Consider the following 23,896-nt stretch of genomic DNA (forward strand, 5'->3'; position numbering starts at 1 on the left):
ATTCGGCGGGATATTTGTTATCAACTTATTATCCCACTACCTAAGCCCAGTTACACACCACATTGACGGTGTCCACTTTTGCCTTAACCTCCGCTTTAATCTCATCATACCTCCCATCTCTAAAAACATGCACCCTGAGCGAGACCAGGGCGGCAGAATATCCAGGGCTCACGCCCTTCGCAGACAATATAGCGAGCACCAAGACGTGATCTACGTGGATGCAGCAGAATATACGTCAGGCTTCCATATGGTCCTGGCTATAGCCGACAATCAAGCAAAGCTGCTTACTTCCAGCTCTATAATCCCCAATTCTACCACAGAGGCAGAGGGCAGCAATCGCGCTCGCTCGAATCTATACATCTGCCACAGAAATGATCTCCGACTCCAAATCTGCGATTTTAAATTATGCCAACGGCTATATATCCCGCACCGCTGCTCGCATATTGCGCTTCTGGCAGTCCCGGCACACCATAAGCCTCATCTGGAAGCCAGCACATGTCGACCTGCCTGGAAACGAAGAGCTTAATTCTCTAGCTTGAGATCTTCCGGGCTAGAGAAATGGAGCCCTCTCTACAGGCCGGGGAGCGCCTGCTCTCCTTCCTTGATATTCTCTTGTACTACCAGGACAAATGAAGGGGATATGTACCTCAAGCCCCCTCTCTGATCATAGCGCAGGCCGTACACTGGCGAAAATTGCAGACTCGGACTGCTCCATACCCTACACTTCTACATGCCCGATACCCAGACCAGTTTTCCTCATCATGCAGACTCTGCGGCAAACCAGGACACTTCCTATACATCTTTCTTACATGCCCCACCTTTCTTCATCCCCCATCAACGAACGTCGCAAAGGCCTACTGTGAGTCTCTTCAAGTCAAGACTAACGGAAGACTATCTCCAATGCTATGAGGAGGAATGCTTTTCAAGGACTTTCTTTTGCCTTACAAGGGTGTCTCCCATGTAGTAAGGGAGCACCCAAGTGCCATGCAGGGGGCTCCCCAACTGTTTGTTCAATGGCAATAAAATGTTTCTACCACCACCACCTCGCGCGGACAGAAGAGAAAATAGAGAAGAAAACGTAGAGGGAGAGAAAGACGCATGCCGCAACAGCCGTCATCCACCACCGAAGCTGTGGCGGGTGTAATGACGGCCTACAACAGATAAAAAGTCGGTGGCAGGCTAGACCTCGCAGCACGCAGCGGTGGCCTACCTGTCACAGTCCCATCAGGGCCAGAAGCAGCCACCCTCTCTTGATTCGCCGCTAGGGGGCCAACACGAGCGGATGTCTGGAACGTCGGCTCCGGCAAACGGTACGTGCTACTCCTGCCCAATCTCTCCTACGGCCACTAATCTGCTCGAAAAGCAACTTAAGTGCCTAAGGAAGACAGGAAAACCGCCCATTCCGGGCGAAATCCAACTTTTACTGTGTTAAGAACATTTATCGGACTGAGACGCTCAGCCGCCCAGCTAAGCCCAATTCCGCCTCCACTCTTCCGCCGGCACCTCCGGCGATACCAGCCGCTGTCATGGAAGTAACGGTTGAAGGCCACACCGTTACCGCACAAGAGCTACTGTCAAATGATTGGACACCAGTCCTGTATAAAGCCTACGCCTCCCGACCAGCCAGTTCGCCGAAACCACCAGGCCACTCCGAGAACGCTACCTCCGAGGCAGTTAACGCGAACGCCAGGAACGCGGCGCGCGACGCCGCAGCCGCAACCGGGAGCGGCAAGGTGCTGGCCCGTCTACCACCTGCGACCAAGGAGGCTCGTCTCACAGTGCAGCGCAGCAAGCAGCTGCCACCACTCCCACCCAACGCTATCCGAGTGGTCGTTCGCCCGCGAGGTGAACTACGACTCCGAGACGTCCCAACACCTCGACTCTGGAAGACAGTGCAGAGCCAGCTCCAAATTACTCTACCGGACGACTTCTGCCTGCGCATCCACCCGACCAACACTTTCACCATGGCAACAACACACATCCCAACGGCCGAGGCACTCAAGACGCTGACTTCCCTCACCATTGGCAACCAAACCTACCCGTGCGCGGCTTACGTGGCACCTCCACCGGGCTCTACCAGAGGAGTCATCACAAATGCCTATGATGACGAGACCCCAACGCAACTTTACGAAGACCTCGTCGGAAGAAATCCGGAATATACCATACTAGCAGCCGGACGCATGGGAAAGACGCACTCCATTTTAATCACCTTCGACGCAAACGCAGTGCCACACTCCGTCAAATACATGGGAGCCATCCACCACTGCACCCCATACCGCGGCAGTCCGGACGCCTGTACCAATTGCAGACAGGCGGGTCACCATCATGACGTATGCCCAAGCCCCAAGACCAACGTTTGCCCCCGCTGTGGAACACGACATTCGCAACAAGACCCTCCTTGTACACCCAAGTGCATTTTGTGCGAGGGCCCTTACCTTACCGGCACGGGACCGTGCAAGGGGCGAAACCTTCACCAGCCACGGAAACAGCCAAGCCACCTACAAACGCAGCAGCAAGAATCGGTCACATCCAGGGACAATTTTCCCCAGCTGTCGTCCCGACGCGCCCAGCCCAGCCAACATAATCAAGCCTGGACAGTGCCGCTGAAACAAGCCTGGGACACCCCAACTCTTCTCACCAGCACACGACACCCGCAACAGCGACTCTCAATCTACAACACGCCTTGGAGAAATCCCAGGAGGAGGCAGCGGCAGCCAAAGCAGAAGCTTCAGCAGCCCGAGCAGAAGCCATTGCCCTTCGTCAGCACATCGCCAAACTGGAATCCCAGATAAGTGCTCTTGCCACTGGCTCTCCCATTCCCCCTGCCCCCGCTCTTACCGCATGCCAACCTCCACCACCCCCAAACCCACCCACCGCCCACACCTTGCCGGGCCACTCCCACCCTACTTCTCCTGATTTGCTAGCAATGGAGGCTGACACAGAACCCTCTACGAATTCAACTCTGTGCACGACGCCCCCTCCCTCCACCCCCATCTCACTAGACAACATACCAACCCTGCTTGAGTCCCTTGCTAAACGCTTTGAGGCAAAATTGCAGGACACTATCACTCACATCAACCAGGAATGTGCAACCCTCAAAGACGCTGTAATCCACATAACACAAGACAATGCTACTCTTAATCACCGATTCGACGTGCTAACGCAAGGATTCTCTGACCGCTATAACGATCTTGAATCCCGGCTCAATTCTTACGCAACGTGCCTCCCAAAGCGGGACCCCACCCCAAATAGACGAAAGAAGCCCAAAGCACCGGAAGGACAAGACAATCCTATCCCTGCCGTAGCTCGTGACTCCCACCCACCCTTTATGGCTTCTCCCCATATCGACTCTCAGGATGGCATCTCCGAACCGTAACCTTACACTCTGGCAGTGGAACTGCCGGGGCTTTGGCTAGAAGCGTCATGTGGTCCACCAATTGCTGTCCTGCGCTACGGGACCTGACATCCTTGCCCTGCAGGAACCCTCCAACCCGCTCACCCTCCCCGGCTATACTCCTATTCTGCCCACATCAGCCACACCTCCTCGCGTAGCGTTTCTAGTTAGTAGCTCATTTACCACCATCTCCCATCCCCTAGCAATTCAAGATATTGATCACCTTTTAATTGAGCTTGTTCCGCAACACGCTCGAGCGAACAGCCTCTTTGTTCTGAATGTATATAGCCACCCTAAGTGCCTCAAAAGCAACTTCGAACGCCTCTTTACACTTGCGAAGCACATAGCAAACAAGTGCCCCTTACTCGTCGTAGGAGACTTTAACGCCCCACATAGTTCCTGGGGTTACCCACGGCACACCAAAAGGACGGCGGGTGTGGTTAGCCGCGCAACAAACCGGTCTCTATCGGCTCACCGACCCTTTCCTACGCACACGGGAACCAGTGTCTGCAGAGACACTACAGCAGACCTTACGTTCGCACATCGCCTCCCTCATGCCACATGGTGCAACACACAAGAGAATCTAGGTAGCGACCATTGCATCATCGAAATTCTCTTACACATTCAACTACACCGCAGGCCTCCCAGAGGCTCCACTTTCACGAAGTGGGACTCTTTCCGATCACGTAGAGCAGCCCGCGCCTTCGCCCCCATCACGGACATCACTGAATGGGCCAAACAACTACAAAGTGATGTCCGATCCGTAACTCTTCCCCTACAAGAGGACTTCCCAAACGACACAGTTGACTCCCACCTCCTACATTTCATCATCATCAGCCTGATTATACCCACTGCAGGGCGAAGGCCTCTCCCATATTTCTCCACTTAACCCGGTTCTGTGCTAGCTGCATACACTTGACCCCTGCGAACTTCTTAATCTCATCTGCCCACCTAACTTTCTGCCGCCCCCTGCTAAGCTTTTCTTCCCTTGGAATCCAGTTTGTTACGCTCAGCGACCATCGGTTATCCTCTCTTCGCACTACATGTCCTGCCCATGTCCATTTCTTCTTCTTAATTTCCACTAGAATGTCGGTAACCTGAGTTATTTCTCTGACCCACTCTGCACGCTTTCTATCTCTTAATGTTACCCCTACCATTTTTCGTTCCATAGCCCTCTGGGTTGTCCTCAACTTAAGTAGAACTCTCTTGGTTAGCCTCCACGTTTCAGCCCCATAGGTGAGTACAGGCAAGATGAAATTGTTGTATACTTTCCTCTTGAGCGATACCGGTAAGCTGCTAGTCATAATCTGCGAGTGCTTGCCAAATGCGCTCCATCCCAATCTTATTCTTCTTGTTATTTCCTTTTCATGGTCCGGATCTGCGGTTACTACCTGTCCTAAGTAGACATATTCGCCTACTACTTCCAGTATTTCGCTACCTAATGTAAACTGCTGTTCCTTCCCGAGGCTGTTGAACATTACCTTAGTCTTCTGCATATTGATTTTTAAGCCTATCTTTCTACTTTTTCTGTCTAGCAAACGGAAGAACCAGAAATGGACATGGAAAAGTCCTAACGGAGAGACTAAAAATGAAATCGACTTCATAATGTGTTCAACCCCCGCCGTTGTGCAGGATGTAGAGGTAATCGGGAAAGTGCGATGCAGTGACCACAGGATGGTGAGGTCCCAAATTAACCTAAATCTGAAGAAAGAACGCGACAGATTAGTAAGAACGAATTAGCGGTGAGGGGGAGGGCAGAAGAGTTCAGGATCTCGCTACAAAATAGGTATTCAGCTCTAATTGAGGATGGCGATATTACTCTAGAGGCAAGGAACAATAATTTCAGAGATATTATTACTGAGTGCGCGGTAGAAGTAGGCGGTAGGATAGTTAGAGAGGATACCGGTAAGCTGTCTAAGGAGACGAAAGATTTGATTAAGAAACGCCAGAGTATGAAAGCTTCCAATCCAACAGACCAGATCGAATTGGCCGAGATATCAAAGCTAATCAATAAGCGCAAGGTGGCCGATATAAGGAAGTATAACATGAAGAAAATTGAGCATGCTGTAAAGAACGGGGGAAGCCTTAAAGCGGTAAAGAAGAAATTAGGCATAGGCAGAAACCAGATGTATGCGATAAGGGACAAGGCGGACAACGTCATCACTAATATGGACAAGATATTCAAAGTAGCCGAGGAGTTCTATACAGATCTCTACAGTAGCCAAAGTGGTCAGGACCGTAATGAGATTGGCGGTAGGGAAAAATAGTCAGACGTTCCACCAGTGACGAAGGACGAGGTCAAGAAAGCACTAGAAATTATGAAAAGGGGGAAATCAGCTGGGGAGGATCAGATAACTACAGATTTGCTGAAGGACGGGGGGATATCGTGCTAGAAAAACTGGCCACTCTGTATACGCAGCGCCTGGTGTCATCGACGGTACCGGAACCATGGAAGAATGCAAACATTATCCTCATTCACAAGAAAGGGGACTCTAAGGACCTTAAAAATTACAGACCAATCAGCTTACTGTCTGTTACGTATAAGGTATTTACTAAGGTAATCGCTAATAGAATCAGGACAACCTTAGACTGCAATCAAGCAAAGGATCAAGCAGGGTTTCGGAAACGGTACTCTACTATCGATCATATCCATACCATCAATCAGGTGATAGAAAAATGCTCGGAATATAACCAGCCCTTATACATAGCATTCATCAATTACGAAAAAGCATTTGACTCAGTTGAAACCTCAGCAGTGATGCAGGCATTGCGAAATCAGGGGGTAGACAAGCCGTACATGAAAGTGCTGGAAGATATTATATAGTGGCTGCACAGCAAGCATAGTTCTGCATAAAGAAAGTAACAAAATTCCCATAAAGAAAGGTGTTAGGCAAGGAGACACAATCTCCCCAGTACTATTCACAGCTTGTTTAGAGGAAGTATTCAGAGACTTTGAATGGGAGCAGTTAGGGATAAGGGTAGATGGAGAGTACCTCAGTTATCTGCGATTTGCTGATGACATTGCCTTTCTAAGCAACTCGGGGGATGAACTGCAAATAATGATTGATGACCTGCTACATTTATGGGAAGCTAAATCAGGCTTAGAACGACGCTGGCAAAAGCAGCGTTGGAACCGCACACTTAGACGCCGCCTCGCCCGTCTTAACAAAGTGATAGAGGCGCATGCAGCGACTCTTTCACGACAAAACTGGGAATCATTATGAAAAAAGCTAGATGGCAACATGAGTCTACCTCGGACCTGGAACCTCTCTCGACACTTAATAGACTCCACGCAGTCAAAGACTACCCAAAGACATAACCTCACCAAACTCATGCATTCTTCCGATACACCTCCACTGGAACTTCTCCAAAAATTTAGACATCAGTACTTTCCTACATACCCTCCTGTAACGCACCCCGATTATTCAGGCCCCCCTAACGACCTCCTCGACCAACCCATTACAGAAACAGAGGTTCAGGCTGAACTCCAGAAACTTAACACATCCTCAGCCCCCGGTCCAGACGGGGTTCATAACAAGGCATTCCGGAATCTCGACGCTCAATCTGTTGCCGCCCTTACTGAATACTTTAACGAGTGCTGGCAAACGGGCACCCTCCCACCGCAATTGAAAGAGGCCAAAATCGTCTTCATACCCAAACATGGGAAACCTCTGCTCACCTCTAACCTCAGACCCATCTTCATCGCTTCTTCTGTTGGAAAGCTCATGGAGCGTGTACTCCAGACTAGGCTGTGCCAGTACCTAGAAGGCAACAATCTTATGCCCATTTGTATGTTTGGATTTCGTCCTGGGCTTTCCACACAGGACGTCTTTCTACAGCTAAAACAGCACATTATCGACTCCCAAACCTAAGACACCAAAGCTATCCTAGGTGTGGACCTCACTAAGGCATTCGATAACGTTACGCACTCAGCTATCCTACAGAACCTTGGAACCCTGGGAGTCGGCGCCAGGATGTACAACTACATCCGAGATTTCCTCAGCCACCGCACAGCCACACTTACCTTCGGCGACCACCGCCTCCCAAACACCACGCTGGGAGCACGAGGTACGCCCCAGGGTGCCGTCCTCTCCCCTATTTTATTCAATATTGCACTTCTTCACCTACCCCAAAAACTAGCTCAAATCCCCGACATCCATTTCAGCCTCTACGCCGGCGACATCACTGTCTGGACAAACCACGGCAGTGACGCCGAAATAGAAGAGCACCTACAATTGTCACTAACTACCATCGACACATACGTACGGGAGCGTGGCCTGACCTGCTCCCCTTCAAAATCAGAGCTCTTTCTCTACCGCCCCAAGCAACAGGACAACGTCAATCCACCCATCTCCCTCACGCTAGGTACCCATTCCATCCTACTAGTATCCAAAATCCGAGTGCTAGGGCTAATGCACCACTCCCATGGCGCGCACGGAGAAGTCGTAAAGGCTCTCCAAACACACTCTCAACAGGCCACCCGACTGATTCGCCGCATGGCGAACCGCCGGGCTGGCCTACGCGAGCGAAACACCCTTCGCCTCACCCAGGCTTACATCATAAGCCGCACCGTATATGCCCTTCCATACCTACCCCTCCGACAGAAGGAGAGAGACCGGGGAAACGCGCTCCTGCGGAGTTGCACGAAGATGGCTCTACGCCTTCCCCCCAGCACATCCAACGATCGGCTTCTCATAATCGGTGTCCACAACACCTTTGAGGAACTTACAGAAGCCACCTTTACGGCACAAATATACCGTCTATCGAACTCAGAGGCTGGCCGCGCTCTATTATCCAAATTAAACCTAAACCCAATTACACACCCTACAAAGGGTGTCCCCCTTTCTTCTATCTTCCGCTGTAACCTCAATACACCCCCCCTCCCCAAGAACATGCACCCTGAGCGAGATGGGAGCCGCAGAATAGCAAGGGCTCGGGCCCTCCACAAACAGTATAGCGAGGACCATGACGTGGTCTATGTGGACGCAGCGAAATATACGTCAGGCCACCGTATGGCCCTGGCGGTAGCCGACAATCAAGCAAAACTTCTAACCTCCAGCTAAATCATCACCAATTCGGCCATAGAGGCAGAAGAGGCAGCCATCGCGCTTGCTCTGACCTCTACATCTGCCAACATAAGTATCTCTGACTCCAAATCTGCCATTCTCAACCATGCCAATGGCTACATATCTCGCACCGCTGCTGGCTTACTACGCTTCTGGCAGCCCCGGCACCCTGTAACCCTTATATGGACGCCAGCACATGCCGGCCTCCCTGGCAACGAAGAGGCTCATTCTCTAGCCCGAGGTCTCACATTCCGGGCAGGAGGAGATGAGCCCCTTCTGCAGCCCGAGGAGCGTCTGCTCTCCTTCCGCGATATTCTCTCATATTACCGGAACAGACGAAGAGAATACGCACCCCCGGCCCTTACCATAGCGCAGGCCGCACACTGGCGACGACTACAAACTCGCACTGCTCCATACCCCATACTACTACATGCCAGATACCCAGACCAATTTTCCTCCTCATGCAAACTTTGCGACAAACCAGATTTCCTACACACCCTCCTCACATGCCCCACCTTCCCTCATCCCCCATCACCGACCGTGGCGGAGTCTTACTGGGAAACTCTACTGACCAGCACTTCTGCTCAAGACCAGCGCCGGATCATCTCCAGTGCTATGAGAAGGAAAGCGCTCCAAGGGCTATCCTTCGCTTTGTAAGGGTGCCCTCCTCACAGTGAGGGAGCACCCAAGTGCCATGTAGGGGGCTTCGCCCCCACTATTCATATCATTGGCATTAAATGTTTTTACCACCACCTCCGTCGCCTCCTGAAGCCTTCTACTAGGGCACCTCTTTCTATTATTTTTCACTGCCACCTTTCTCCTTTTCTTTACAGCTCGGTTAAGGCGTCGGCGCAGAATTGTGACAGATACTGTGCCTTTACTTTGATGTGAACCACTTTTAAACGCCGCTGATGCCTGCTGTACTCCATCTATTTTTATATGCTCTGTGATGCGGCGTTCGAGGGAGCGCCAAATGAAAGGCGCCGCATCGATCCCTGGATCGAACGTCCGGTGGAGTCAGCGTCGTATATGCATGGATGGGTGGACTACAACTTTTATTGTCCACTTTAAATGGAGGCCCCTAACTCCCCGGGCCCTGCATGCAGGCCTAGGGGATGGGGGCTGGAGCCTGCGCGACTAAAGGCTAACAAAAAGATTGTTTCAATCTCCTAGTCATAACTAGTCATAAATCATGACCGGATGGGACGCCATTATGATTTCCGTATATTAGAAATGGCCGGGTGGGACATCATGATGCCGTCACATCCGGTCATGTCGTCACGGCTGAAGAGGTCACCAGACTATGAGGCCGATGGCGACGCCAACGGTGACGACGAGCTGCGCTCTAAAAGGTCTGGTGTACCGCCACGCTACTCCATAGAAATTTAACAGTTTTAAACCATGAGCTCGAAAATAATGTGGATATGGACGGCATAATATTAGAAATTTTCTCTTCGATAAAAAAACAAGGTGCCTTTATTCATGCTTATTCTATCAGTAAACCAAGAGCAAGCTATCCGCTAATTCAGAAAGTCATCGTTCAAGTCCTTAACATAGCCAAACACAACCCCTTAATCGTGGTGGGAGACCTTAACCCTCCTCACGTAGAATGGGGACAAGCCAAGACCACAGCTAAAGGAAGATCCTGAGCGAACCTCTTCGAGCGGCGAGGTTTCACACTATATACGGATCCCCTAAGCCAACTAGAATTGGAAGCAGAGTCAACAGAGACGCGTGCCCTCCAATACTAGGTAAAATGTACGCAGTGACCGCTACATAATCCAATCGAAAATTGAGATTTGAAAACTCAAAGTTCGACCTAGAAAGTATAAAATCACAGATTGGGACAAACTAAGAGAATATATACAGAAATCACTACGAATCGCATTCGATAAGTGACATCCAAGAATGAACATCCAATTTCCTAAGGATGTAGGGACATCCCGACAGAAATAGAAAATGAGTTCGAAGTCAGGAACGCTGATAATAACTTACTCTACATGCGGAATGCGAGGCACAGTATTGAAAAGAAATGGGCTACCCAAAGACACTACTAAGCACGTATGGTCGAAATAGCTAACCTAAACAAGGAAATTCGAAGTCACGCCTCTCAACTGAGTCATCAACAGTGACATCAAATATGCGATAACTTTAAAGGCAACATGGGTACGCGAGATGCGAGAATATACTGCGACATCTTGACATCTTCTCAATCGCGAATCCAACAAAGGAGTTAAGAAGCAGGAAATCCAAAGAATCCTTCACGTTAATGACCTCACGAACGAGAAAATCAATGTTACTCTTAAGGCTTGTTTATGAACATCACTGCCTCTGCCGAAATATTAAGGTGGCTTGAACCCTCACATTGACTTCGGCATAACGGAAGCGGAAGACCGAGCAGCAAATCATAAAATCCACACGCCCTCGTACCAGGTGCGGACGGGATCCCAAATAGTATGCTGAAAAAGCTAGATCAAAACACCGTCTCCCAGCTTACCAACTTCGAAAACGAATGTTGGAATAAAGGATTATTGCCAGAAATGGGGAAGCACACCAAGGTCACATTTATCCTGAAACCAGGGAAACAGCTTCCAATAGAAAACCTGAGACCGACCTCCCTCACCTCGTGCCTATGTAAATTATTCGAGCACGTAGCGTTGGCAAGGCTTCCATCGTGCATCGACAAATGGAATCTGTACCCTTACACTACGTTGGGATTCAGACCCCGTATTCAGACTACGCAGGACACAGTGTTAAGGATGAAGTATAAAATCTTGGCATCTGAAACGAATAACAGAACAAGAGCCATATTAGCTTATGACCTCACAAAAGCTTTTGATAACGTGAACCGTAAAGCTACCATTGGTGACCTATCCGAGCTGCAGGCGGGCATTAGGATGTAAAATCACATCAAGGCCTTCTTAAGAGATAGAACAGCAGAAATTCAGTTAGGATCTATCAACTCTAACAAATTCCAACTAGGAGACAGAGGCATACCGCAAGGATGAGTAGAATCCCCATTGCTCTTTAATATCACTTTATTAAAGTTTCCCGCAAGTCAGAGCAAATACCAGATTTAGAACACTGTTTGCCGACAATACTACCTTATAGACAGCAAGGCTCACTCCGGCACAATTGAGGACACGCTGTAGCAAGCAGAAGATGCGGTAGTGGAGGAGACGAATTGGCTTAGAATGCTCTTCTCATAAATCGGAACTTTAACCATTAAACCAAAGAGATATACAAAAAAATGAACACAAACATCAATATATGCGTGGATGGTTTCAGTGTCCCGGGAGTATAAAAGTTACAAATACTGGGTACATACATTTTCAAATGAAAAAAAAAAAAAACAAACAAACAAAAAAAACACCAATTTTATGCAAGAACTCAGAACGACAAGTAATCATACATCTCGCCTTTTACGGAGGACATCAAAGAAATGAAGAGGATCAAAGGAAAAGGAGATATATATACTGGTTCAAGCTCTCTTTCTCAGCCGCATTTTATATTCTATATCCTACTTATTCCTACAGGACAAGAAAAGAAAAGCGATCGACTTCATTATTTGGCATTGCAGGCCTTCAAAACGACACTCGGTCTTGCACGGGGACAGATTCATTCTAACACACGAAAAATTCTCAATTCTTGCTCCACAAAACCCAGACCAGTTCAAATATTTTGGGTGCCAGTCCACGCAGGTAACCCCGGAAGGAAGTGGCTCTCTTGCTCGAGCGTACGTCAACTGAGCAGGGCACAACGTAGTCCAGAATAGCGCTAGGGACTGGCTCGTCACATATCATGAAATAACGCTTCATTGCAGGGAACAAAGACTTGTCTATCCATCAGCACCTTTCGAAAGAACAACAAACTACCTCAGACAGCTCCAGGCTCGCACATTCCCTTCACCGACTTTGTTAGCCCTTATCTACCTAGGCTATTACCAACCCGAATGCTCCCTTTGTGGGGCTGCGAGAGCCAACTTTGGCCACATTTCATATTTCTGCCGAGAATTCCAACCACCATCTCGCTGGAACCTAACGGAAAAAGAGGGTTGGGAAATCGCGGTCTCCAGCTCCGAACCGCCTTCACAAAGGGGGCTGGTAGAGTGGGCTGGACAGGTCACCGCACGTCATGGACTGTTGGTCGCCACCCGAGATCAAGAGCCAGACCAAACTTAGGACGTAACTCCTTTTAAGTGTCGTAAAGAAAGTTTTCACCTACCTTCCCATTATCACGGCCGTTGAAAAACTCAATAAAAGCAACCGGTAATACATAACACACTAGAAGAAATGACCGAAGCACACGTCACGTCACGGCTCAGTACGAGCCATTGACCACAACACCGCCGTAAGACAGGTACTGCGAAAGACCGACATACACTACGAGGGTAGACACTCCGGACTATAGGTAACGTCAGCTCCCCGTTCAATACGCAAAATACTGGAAGTCCCTCTACTGCGTGAAAACATTCAGCCCGGAGTTTCATCAGCAGCGCCTTGTAGTAAGAGCCCAAGTGTTAGAGAAACGTTATCCTAATCTACCACAAACAACGCATTTATTACTGGCATCGCTTATAAAATCTAGCAAAGATAAACGAAGCACGAACCCCTGAGGAGGCCGAAGAGTCGCCTGTAGCTGTAGCGATTGGCACGCGAAATCCAAATTCGTTTTAGCGTCTCGAAAACAGTAATTAAAAATTTCGCATGAGGTAGAATTCGTCATCCCGCAGCCGAAACTGCGCTCTTGGTCTCTAAAAATGCATGTTGGACCAAAAGTTTGTGGGTCTTCGCACACGTGGTTCATCCCGAAAACGAGGCGGCGCACCGTAAGCCCGAGGATTCGTCTTAGGACGAGAAGTGCGTTACCCTGAGTTAAGATCGGTTCGCTAGAAATATCCTGCCTGTAGAAGAATTACCAACTGGTACAGAAACAACAGACAGAAATAACCAGAACCCCACCCAACACGCAGCAAGTCACAACTTGTTTGTTGTGATTTGCAAATACGTATTTACAGTTACGTGCCTTATTCCACATAAACTAGAACAATGATAACCAGACGAATTCAGCTCTTAATGTTCCCTTCGCGGTGATCAGATGGCAGATCTAGAGCACATAAAATTTAAATGCGGGACCATGCAACCGCTAGAGGGCCTGCATATTACCAATGCGGAGCAGTGGGAGGCCTGGGCCAAGGGGGTCGTCGAGCGCTATCGAGCGACGACCACCCCTGGGGCGGCTTGAGCAGAAGTGTCCTCTCACGAAAAAAGAATACTCCAATTTCTCCTCAATAAAGATTTCTCCTTTTCCTCCTCATTATTTCTCACACTTCACTGCTGAGAAAAATTCGTAACGTCATAATTTTAGAAAATTACTTTGTTACGTGGAAGACAAACGTGCAAGGGTCCTTCTGTTCTTTTAATGATAGCTTATGCGGCTTGTTTGGTCGAAAAGCCGTCGGGGTAGTAGTCGGCACGTCTGTCGGAAATAATCGGTGGCGGCTTAAAAAAAAAGCTTATCAAAATGCCAAAAATGAAAGGGTAATGATTGAAGATAAAAGTTAGAACAATATAATTGGTAATTGATCGACTCTATCTTGAAAAAATTAAAGATTTTAAAAAGGGTTTCACAGGTGTCAAAATGCTCAAAATGAAAAGGCAATTCTTGATTCACTAATTAGGGGAATGTAGAGTGCGTAATTGACCAATTAATGAAGCCAAATAAATAAATTTAATGAAAACGCATTCAACACTGTCAAACTGCTCCGAATGAAAAAAAAAATACGACGTTTTCTGATGCTAAGTGTTCATATATAAAGATAAAAATCTAAAAGCCTAAAATTAAACAAAAAGCAAGGAATTAAAATTAAAAAGTTTAAAATGTGAAAACAATGCTCCCGTGCGTGAAATGCTATCGCGCCATACTCTTAACGGCGTAGCTCAACTTTCCCCCTAATTTTGATTGCCTTTGTTACCATCGTATAACGCGATGAGGATCATATTTGATAAACCATGTTTGATAGTACTTTATGCACAACGAATATATTAGGGCGCTGTTTTAGCGCGCGCTTTGGGATGCGTGTAACTTTATGTAGTCTTGGTGCGTGTCATCATATATGGATGCAGCAGAGAGTGGCGGCAGGTTTGAATTGCGGCGCTGATTCGCTCGAGTCTTACCAGTACTTACCTGGATTTCACCCACAACCAATATTTCATAACAGACCTTGGTAGCAGTGATATCTACTGATTCATAAGTAGAGTTGGTGACATATTTTATTTGGGGTCTGGGATTATCCGGAACAGATTTAGGTTTCAGAGATACCGATAATTCCGAGAATGATTCGCGAAGGTTTTCGTGATCTGAGCGGAAGTCCCGGCTAAGCGTTTGTAAAGAGTGGTGTGAAGCACGTTACGTTGATAAAGAATTAACGTCTCGATGTACCCTCGCGATAAAGAACTGCGAAAAGTTCGTGGTTTACGCGCTGAGATGCTTGCATTTCTTTTAAAGGCACTTGTTCATCGGTGCTAACAAGAAGAATCGAGTCTTTTTTTTTTGCTTTTTTTTTTCTTTTTACGCAAGCTTGCCATAAGGCATATTATAGAAACTCATGTAAATTATTTTGCGTGAGGAACCGGAGCAGGCTCCAGCCCTTGCCGTTGTCGGTGAGCCATTTAGAAAAGTCCTCTTCCCTTGTTGTAGTTAGTTCCCCTTCGCGCAGAATGTGTCCTTGATGCCCTTGTCCCTGCACAAGTTCATAGCAGGTGGCGAATATCCACTTCTGCAGCTGGTGTGGAATACTTCGGGCATGTGGTTGGTCCGATGTCAGTTTGAGATTCCCATCGGCATGTTGCCGGTGGGGTAAGGGCCGCCCCAGCTCTTATCCTTCTAAGGGAAACCTCCTTCAATCTCGTTAAGTTATGAGGGAGGAGGAATGTACGCAGGGGAATGAGGGCACGTGTACTTTTCCTTAAAGAGGATGTAAGGTGGGAACAGCGGAGCGGGCATCAAAAGGGAGCCTGGTGGGGACGCATTAGTGTTTGGAACTTCGTGTGTGAGGTGGTCAACTTTCCTCTGCTCAGCGTTCTCAGCATCGTCTTGTGTCCAATGTACCTTGATGCTTATCTTTGTTTGTTTTTATTGAGTGCATGGATTTCCTGAGTAACACATAGCGTCTTCGTCACTTTCTTCAGTTGTTTTATGGCGGCTAAGGAGTCTGTATAGATGTGAGTTTCTGTTATGGAATCTATTTTATTTATGGCCTCTATAGCATCGCGGATTGCATAGAGTTCCATCACAAGCAGGACCGGGTATTCTGAAACATATTCTTTATGTACCTTTATGTACCTAGTAGCTGCTGTTCTACCGTCATTTTTTTATAATTGATGCGTCCGTATATGCAATGCAGGTACCTGGAAGTGCATCAACCAGAGGCCGAGATGCCAGCTTTTCTTTGCGACGAAGCCGAGTGGTCTTGTTTGTCGTAATAGTCGAGAATTCCCACGGAGGGGGGTCAGCCATTGGTGGTGTTTGAGCTGCCCCTTCGTTGTACAAGGATGCTATGGGCGTAACGCACTTCGCTTCATATCTCTTGTTGCCCTGGTTGTTCAATTTATTCTGTCAACGTATTTATCTGTGCAAACTCTTGGAGAATAAGGATAGGGGCAAGTTTTGGTAGGGCCGTGATAGTACGCATTGCGTTTCTATTTATTGTTTCCAATTTCGCCCCCAGCCGCCTCGTGAGTCTTTGGAATTGGGCCTAGTATAGTATCCTCGGCTGTGACACCGATTGTACAAGACGTCTTGCCATGTCCGCTCGGGCTCCTCCTCCCCTAGACGAAATGCGTTTTATCAAGTTTAAAGAAGTCGCAGCTACTTTTTTCGCCTTATGAAGCCATTGTGTTCCTTTGCCAGATTTGTGAATTTCTAGGGCAAGAACTGTCAACTCATCCACCTCTTCCAATGCCTGATTTCCAATCTTTAGGGCGACTCTTTGCGTTGCCAATTGTTTTCTTCCATTCTTGTTTGCAACATGAATGTAACTGGACTTTTGAGGTGACAATTCCAGACCTGCATCTTGGACGTACTCATCTATGGTATTTAAAGCCTCTTGCAGATATCGATTCTGTCTCTCGAGTTGTTTATGAACAGACCAAATCGTGATATCATCTGCGTATGTCATGAACCGCACTTCTGGTATTTCAGCTGATTTCCACGCCAATGGGATAGTGCGATATTAAATAGTAAATGTGCTAACACTGACACTTGTGGCACGCCTCTGTTCAAGGTGTAATTGCTAATTTGTTTTCCGTTTATCCGGACAGAAAACGTCCTGTCCTTAAGCAGATTATGTATTGCTTTTATGACCTGCAAGGGAATGCCCATACATTCCATGTTGCTAAGAATCTTGGCATGTAACACGTTGTCGTATACCTTCGCCACGTCGGTAGCCACTACAGTGCGCACTAGGTGGCTATAAGGCGACACGTGTATGACCTCTTCAGCGAGCATATCCAGTCCATTTTCTGTGCCAAGGTTTGTTCGGAGCCCAATTTGTCGAGCATGGTATTTTTTATTACTTTCTAACCACCATGACAGGCGGGTGGCTCTCATCTTTTCATAGATCTTGCAAATTATGGGTGTTAGCAAAATAGGCCGCAAAAATTCTAGGCTTGTGGGAGGTTTCCCAGCCTTTGGTATTGTTACCGCCACCGAGTGTTTCCAGCCGAGTGGAATGTCTCCTCCTTGCCATACCTCATTTACCACATCCAACAAGCTGTCAACAGCGGCTTTTTCTAAATTCTTGAAGACTTCATAAGGAATATCGTCATGTCCAGGCGCAGTTTTACCATTCGCTTCTTCTATGGCAGCCAATAACTCCAATTTGGTAAATGGTAATGTTATTCCTGTTTTATCAGCCGCATCCACTCCCGGTGAAGGCGCCGGATAATATGCGCGGTTCGGGAAGAAAAGGGCAGCAGCCTGATCTGCAAACTCCTCTGGTGTAAGCTGTAATGCGAGACTTATACTTGTTGCATGATCTTTAACCTGCCGCCTCTTTTCCATGCCATGGAAAGTCTTCCAGAGGGCCTTGTTAGTCGTTCCTGAGCCCAAACGACTGCACCACTCACCCCTCTCCTATGAGCCAGCTGTTTTTCATATCGGTGTGCCTGTGCCGTCACTCTGTTTACCTCAATTTTTCTTTGCACGTCTTCAGGATGGCGACCAGCCTGTATCTCGGCCCAGTTTCGGCGTGCCCAAAGTTTTAGTAGGTGCAGGTCGGGAGTTGGCTGATCTTCATTCACTGTAGTTGTAATGGTGTGATCCTTGGGTACCGTTTAAAGGGTGGTAACAAGAGTATTCGGGCTAACTGAACGAGTTCGAGTATCATGCCGTACACCATCCCAAAGTGTAACAGAAGCTTTCTTTTGAATTTTCTTCATATGTCCCAAATTAAGACCAATACTAATGGGGACATGGTCACTACCCCACGCATGTAATTCCGCCTGCCATTGTGGCGCACCAGGGCCCTTCCGAGTCGTTCAGGACACATTCATCGTCGAGGCGTCTTTTTTTTTTTTACCATGCAGGTGCTGCCACGATATAAAGTAATTGAAATTATGGAGCGCGTAGATGCCACCCTGCTTGCATTTCATTTTAATGCTCCAGTACCTTTCTTTGCAACGCAGGTACACGCATGCAGAATGGGGTGTTTGCTGCCTGCGTCCTAAAGTAAACAACTCTAAGTATGTACAAATGGCTGTAGCGACCCAGCCTCCACACATAAAATAAATATTGCAAATAGTAATAAATAACCCTCATTGATAAAAAAAGAGACGCTGGAATACAAAGGTCGGCGTCTACAACCGTTGGTACAACCGTGCAGGGACGGCAGATACTGTTCCCGAAATATAGCATACGAAAACAAATGTGCTTCAAAATAATATGCTTCGCAATGTAAGAAGTTTCGGCAGTGGAGATAATTAATTTAGGAGGTGCTATACCATTGAAAAAATAAAATAAAATACCTACATTCTCTCCGGTCCTGGTAATCCCTTGAAGCGAGATATGTCGGAGCTTTTTCTACTTAGGAAAGTATTAGGGTGACACGTAAGCTGCGGTGTTAAATATCTGACTCGTCAGCGTTTCACACACGAACGATGTTGTTCACTTATTAATATTTATATTTTTAGTTTATAATAATAATATATTAATAATATATATTTAGTTTAGTTTTAGTTTTAGTTTAGTATTTTTGCCGACAAAAACTACGTCGATGACTTTTCGATGGACGAGCTGTACAAGCTATCGCTTAAAGGGGTCCACAAACACCTCCCGAGCATTGCTCACAAACTAGCTCAGTCGCTAGAATATGCTGCGATACACATTTGAACGTAATAAAACACGTCCACGCGCAGTAAAGGTCGTGCAATCCTATTCGAAAGTTGGCGCTCTCTTTCCTACGACTTTTGCGGTCCTCCTTCTCCTAGGTGCAACGCTACTACGTGTATGCGTTTTCGAATGACTATTGGTCTCCTTATTTTGGACGTCACGCAGGCATTAAACTACCACTTATGCCACAATAATTGAAATACGCTTAACTTTTAGTTATCAGGAAATAAAATTAGAATGTTTTGTACAGAGAAACATTTTTGAAAACTTTTTTCCTTGCCCTTCCGGTCTCGCGCGGGCGCCGCGGTAACCACGGCGCGGTCGCGCGCGGCGACCTCGTTTCAGTTCCCTGCGAGGCACTTTCCGCCTGTGTATGTTCTCGTTTCTTGTGTCTCCCATGTGAAATGGACTTCGAAGTCGGCTTACCGGTCTCCAGCATTAGGTGGGTGCCCTAAATGTTATGCCCCAGTGCACCGTGCCATACAGGGCAGCAAAATTTTGGAGGCAACCGCTCCGTTCCCTTGTCCACCAAACCAAAATACGCCCCTCGGATCGAGTCAAGGCGACAACATGCGCTGGTGAGTAATGTGTTTACTAGTCTGAATATAGCGCACAGAGAAACGACGGTTTCACAGGTGCAATGAGTTAGTCACTGTTGTGATACATCGTTACTGTGACGGCTTTTAAAATCCTACCATCTCAACTGCTTAGCTAAGGCAACTGTACCTACCTGGCTCGGACGTTATGAAGTGGTGACGGTGATCGATATCCAGCGAAAGCAGACCAGAGCTTCGCTATGGAGCTGCGCCATGGCTGACACCGAGAAGGCTACTGTTGCTCTAGCCGTCAATGAGATCGAGAGGTTCGGGAATTTGCTAATAATTCTTACCGATCTCAAGGCGTTTAGCGGGAGTTACCAACGGGAAACAGCGGCTGCCATCTTGAAGGTCGATGGGGACAGCGATAAAAAACAAAACAAAAAAACACCACATGGTTTGGGTTCCGGGCCACAACGGCATTGCCGGAATATCCAGGCCGATCGCACAGCTGAAGAATAAGCAAACCCAGCGAGCTCAGATACCGAGGCGGTGTCCTGGGCCCATGCAAAAACTTTGGCGCACTTTCAAGGGACCAGAAGCACACAAGACGCCACACAACCTGTCACACAAGACGTTAAACAGGTTGCAGTTGGCGTCACGGCGGCCGCTGCAAATTAATATCTGTATCTGTCTCTATACAACAAGATATATTCGATCGTATACAGCGACACATGTCCCTAGTACGGAGAAGCCCACGCTTTACCTTATTACATGGGCCTATAGAAAAATAGTAGCAGTCCCATATTTGACAACGCCTCGCCGAAGCAGTGGGGGATCACTCTCCAGCTGGAATTTGAAAGAGCTGCTTTGGCTCTTAACCGGACATCGGGGTAGCAACGGTCGCGGGAGTCCTGGAATGAGAACTCAATAACAGGATCCCTACAATATTTTTTTGAGTACATAGTTTCTCTCGCCTGAAGGTGGTAGCGAGGTAGGTCATTCTTCTTTCAAGAGCAGCTTACCCTAATGATTCTTTCAGGGAGCTGCAATATCTGTTGTACGGATTCATGAATGTTGTGGTAGGTTTTGATATCCTGCTTCATTCGTTCTTGTAATTTGTTTTATAAAACCCTTCCAGCTTGGTTTTAAGTATACAGAAACAAGCAAATCTACATTAATAAAAAAAGTAGTTGTGGTTTAACTCTGATTAACCCTAGTTGAATTGCGATAGCAACGGCGGAAGCTTCTTTTTCCTGCTACATTATTCCCCTATCACGCCCTTTCAGTGTAAGGTGCTACATTATTGGGGACACTTTAGCCCATCTTTGAGTATGACGCCAGCGCATAAGCTACCAAGGGTTCAATGCTGCTGAACCGAAAGTAGAGCGAAAGCATTAACTGCCGGTGACCGAGTGTTCTTCTTCTTCTTCTTTGTATCTATTCAAGGTCAAACGGGGTCCTTCCTGGGTCGACAAGACGGGCCGAAACCTGGCCCAGTATTGCTATCGCGATAGCAATGAACCTCCGTCGATAAGGGTACTACGCGACAGCGTAGGCTATGGGCGCACAGATAAAGACCTGCTTTAACCAAGCCATATGAACGTACCGGCGTGGCCTAAGGGTGACGTGAATGCAAGGGTCCTGGTGGCTGCTGATTCTGATATAACCTTCCGCCATGGAAGGAGGAACCCTTTTGGCAGCTCCTGCCAAATATAATGTCAGGCGACCAGCACACCTGCCAGCGCCATGCCCCCGATTTTTCGCTTACAACGCAAACGCCGACGGAAGCCGCCAACGCCTGACTTTCGTTGAACGGGGCCTTTAACACTGCTATGTTAGAATACCTTGCCAGGATCAGAACCGTGTTCTTATTATTTTTTGAAACGCTGTAAGAGCACATACTGAAAATTCGGAAATATATTTGACTCATTAATTGACGCGAATCGACGTTTCAAGGGTAAGTAACAGAAAAGTGCCGATAACCAAATTACTATTAGTGTAAAAATGAATGATTAGGAAACTAGAATTAATTATCTTCAACAAAGAGTAAAAAGAGTTGGAAAGGGTGAAGAAATTAACTGCCTGCAGAAAAAAATGAAAGAGCGAAAAAAACAAGGAAGAAAACTAAAGAAGGACGCATGTGAAGAAAGGAAGCAACAGCGAAAGGTGAATGTTTTCAAACAGGGCTTCGCGCCCGTGTGTCCGTATACACTAAAGTAGAAACGTCGATGGCTCAGTTCACTTCGTCGCTGTGGCGAAGTGGCTGAGGCGCTCGGCTTTGTGTAAGCAGAGGTGCGGGATCGAATCTACGGACACTTTTAAATGCATGTGGAAAGCAAAGCAATCATGCGCTGTGCGATTTCAGTAACGATTATTTTCTTCCCATTTAAGGTTTGACGGCAGTAGTGAACCAGTAATCCTAGGACAAATTATATTCCCCCAGGTAGTTGAATAATACATCGGCTTGAATGCGCAATACACACCTTCCTACACTTTAATAGAAATTCATACACTACCCCTGTTAACACTTCGTGTACTGGTTTCCCTGTTTAATTGACCGGCATGAGGCAACGCTACTGTAGCATGAAACCAAATGACAGTGAAGAGAGCTTCATACGAGTCGAAAAACAACGGGCACACTGCACTAGTTAGCTACGCGCTTGAGGTTATGTAGTACAATTTATGCTAACACTGCGTGTAGTACTCTTTCTGAATATTATTTACGTATAGATAGTATTGTTGCTTTTTATTGCTTACTAATGCAACTATTAAAATGACGAGATTGGAAGAAATTAATCTGCTCTTTCAAATACGCATACCGTATGTATTGGAACTGAACAGTTTTAAGAGCACAATTGTTTTTGGTTTACGTTCTGGAATTTATAAATACTATAATTGAAAATACAAGAGGAAAATCAACACTGCTAAAAAGCGAAAGCTCGAGCATTGCTGCGGCACATGGTGCATCACGTTTACTCTCACTATCTCTCGCTCTTTCTTACAACCTTCTCAATCGCCGCGGGAGCCATGAGAACGTTTCTCCTTGAGTTACGCTCTCCGCCGCCGCAAGGGGCGCGACCTGCTCACTGTTCGCTCCGCGTCTGCTTCGGCGGCGGCGGGTGGCTTTTGCCCGGTTTCGCGCTGTCGCGCGCAGGATTCGTGGTGAGTGCAGCCCCGAAATGAAAGAACACAGAAGGTAGACGCCGCAGCGGCATGTCGTCAACGTACTACACACGTGAACGGAGTCTTTATATAAAAATCATTGTAGCTCAGCAAACGTTCGACATGTATATGACATACATTGCGGCATGGTAGCTACTTTTGTCCATATTAATGCGAATTTTTTCCAAGCCTGTACAAGAATAAGAATTAAACAAAAGCTGAATAAGCAGGGATATTATCGAAGCTTCATCAAGCCTAACATGGCAGCAACTCGTCTGCAACAGCAAAACCGTGTTTCAGCGCTAGATGCGAAACCATCCATGTGGTTCCGAAGATGAAAATATTTTAATAAAAATGTAATGTAAGTTACAAAAGGCTTGCATGATATTAAGTATTAGTATAACCGTCAAAGTAAACGTTGTAGGGTTGAGTTTTAAATGTTATTACAATTCATATATTAGCCAATGTGTGGTATTATACACATTATTTTAATTCTGGAAAGAAATGTTGTTTTATGAAATTTTTACATGATATTGTTACGGACGAAGGAAGAAGAGGGCAGTGGCGTGGGCAGGGGCGCGCGCGCTAGGCCCGCACACAGATTCATTAAACGTCATCTCACGAACATCGAGCATCTTCTCTTTGTCCTTTGTTCTCCTGTTGTCATCGCTTGCCGCCACGTAATAATATTGTTACGGGGATGCACTTAATGTAACAGCACTGCGATGCGCTGAACTCGACGCTGAGACTTCAGTAGCCGTGCAGTGTATACTCTGTGAGCGTCGTCCTCTTTCTCAACGCTTTGTCGTCGTCGTCTTCGTCAGTGAGCACATCACTTTGGTACCGCGTTTCCAGGTAACACTACCCCCCTCGGCAAAAGGCAACGTCCCGGTGCGTATTAGGCGTGCGATGTGGAGGGGGAGTAATATGGCTTTAGGCGGGCGACATGTACGATTTCGGAAGTGGGTGTAGCAGTCGGTGACTTTGGGTGGAGCGGTGAAATCTCATAGGTCACGTCGGTCACTGGGCGTAGTACACGGTAAGGACCTGTGTAGTGGGGCAGAAGTTTTTGACACAACCCCACACGACGGCACGGAAGCCAGAGCAACACCAGAGATCCGGGAGGATAGTGCACATCGCGGTGGCGAGCGTCGTAGCGGCGTTTTTGAGTTTCTTGAGAGATGGTGAGATTCTGACGAGCAATCTGGCGAGCAGCGTCGGCTCGGGCGATGGTATCGCGGGCATAGGTTGTGACGGGGCTAGCGGCGGAGAGCAAAGTGTCGAAGGGCAGTAAGGGGTCTCTTCCAAAGAGAAGATAGAATGGAGAGTACCCAGCAGTGTCATGA

The 23,896-nt window shown here is 47.4% G+C and overlaps 1 pseudogene; it reads left to right on the forward strand.

Moving 5' to 3' along the window:
* Positions 1 to 1,526: 1,526 nt before the first annotated feature.
* Positions 1,527 to 3,376, forward strand: LOC146194515 (uncharacterized; annotated as a pseudogene).
* Positions 3,377 to 23,896: the final 20,520 nt, after the last annotated feature.

The sequence above is a fragment of the Amblyomma maculatum genome, chromosome 3 (assembly GCF_055883805.1).
Source record: "Amblyomma maculatum isolate TAMU_Amacu chromosome 3, ASM5588380v1, whole genome shotgun sequence".
NCBI lineage: Eukaryota > Metazoa > Arthropoda > Arachnida > Ixodida > Ixodidae > Amblyomma > Amblyomma maculatum.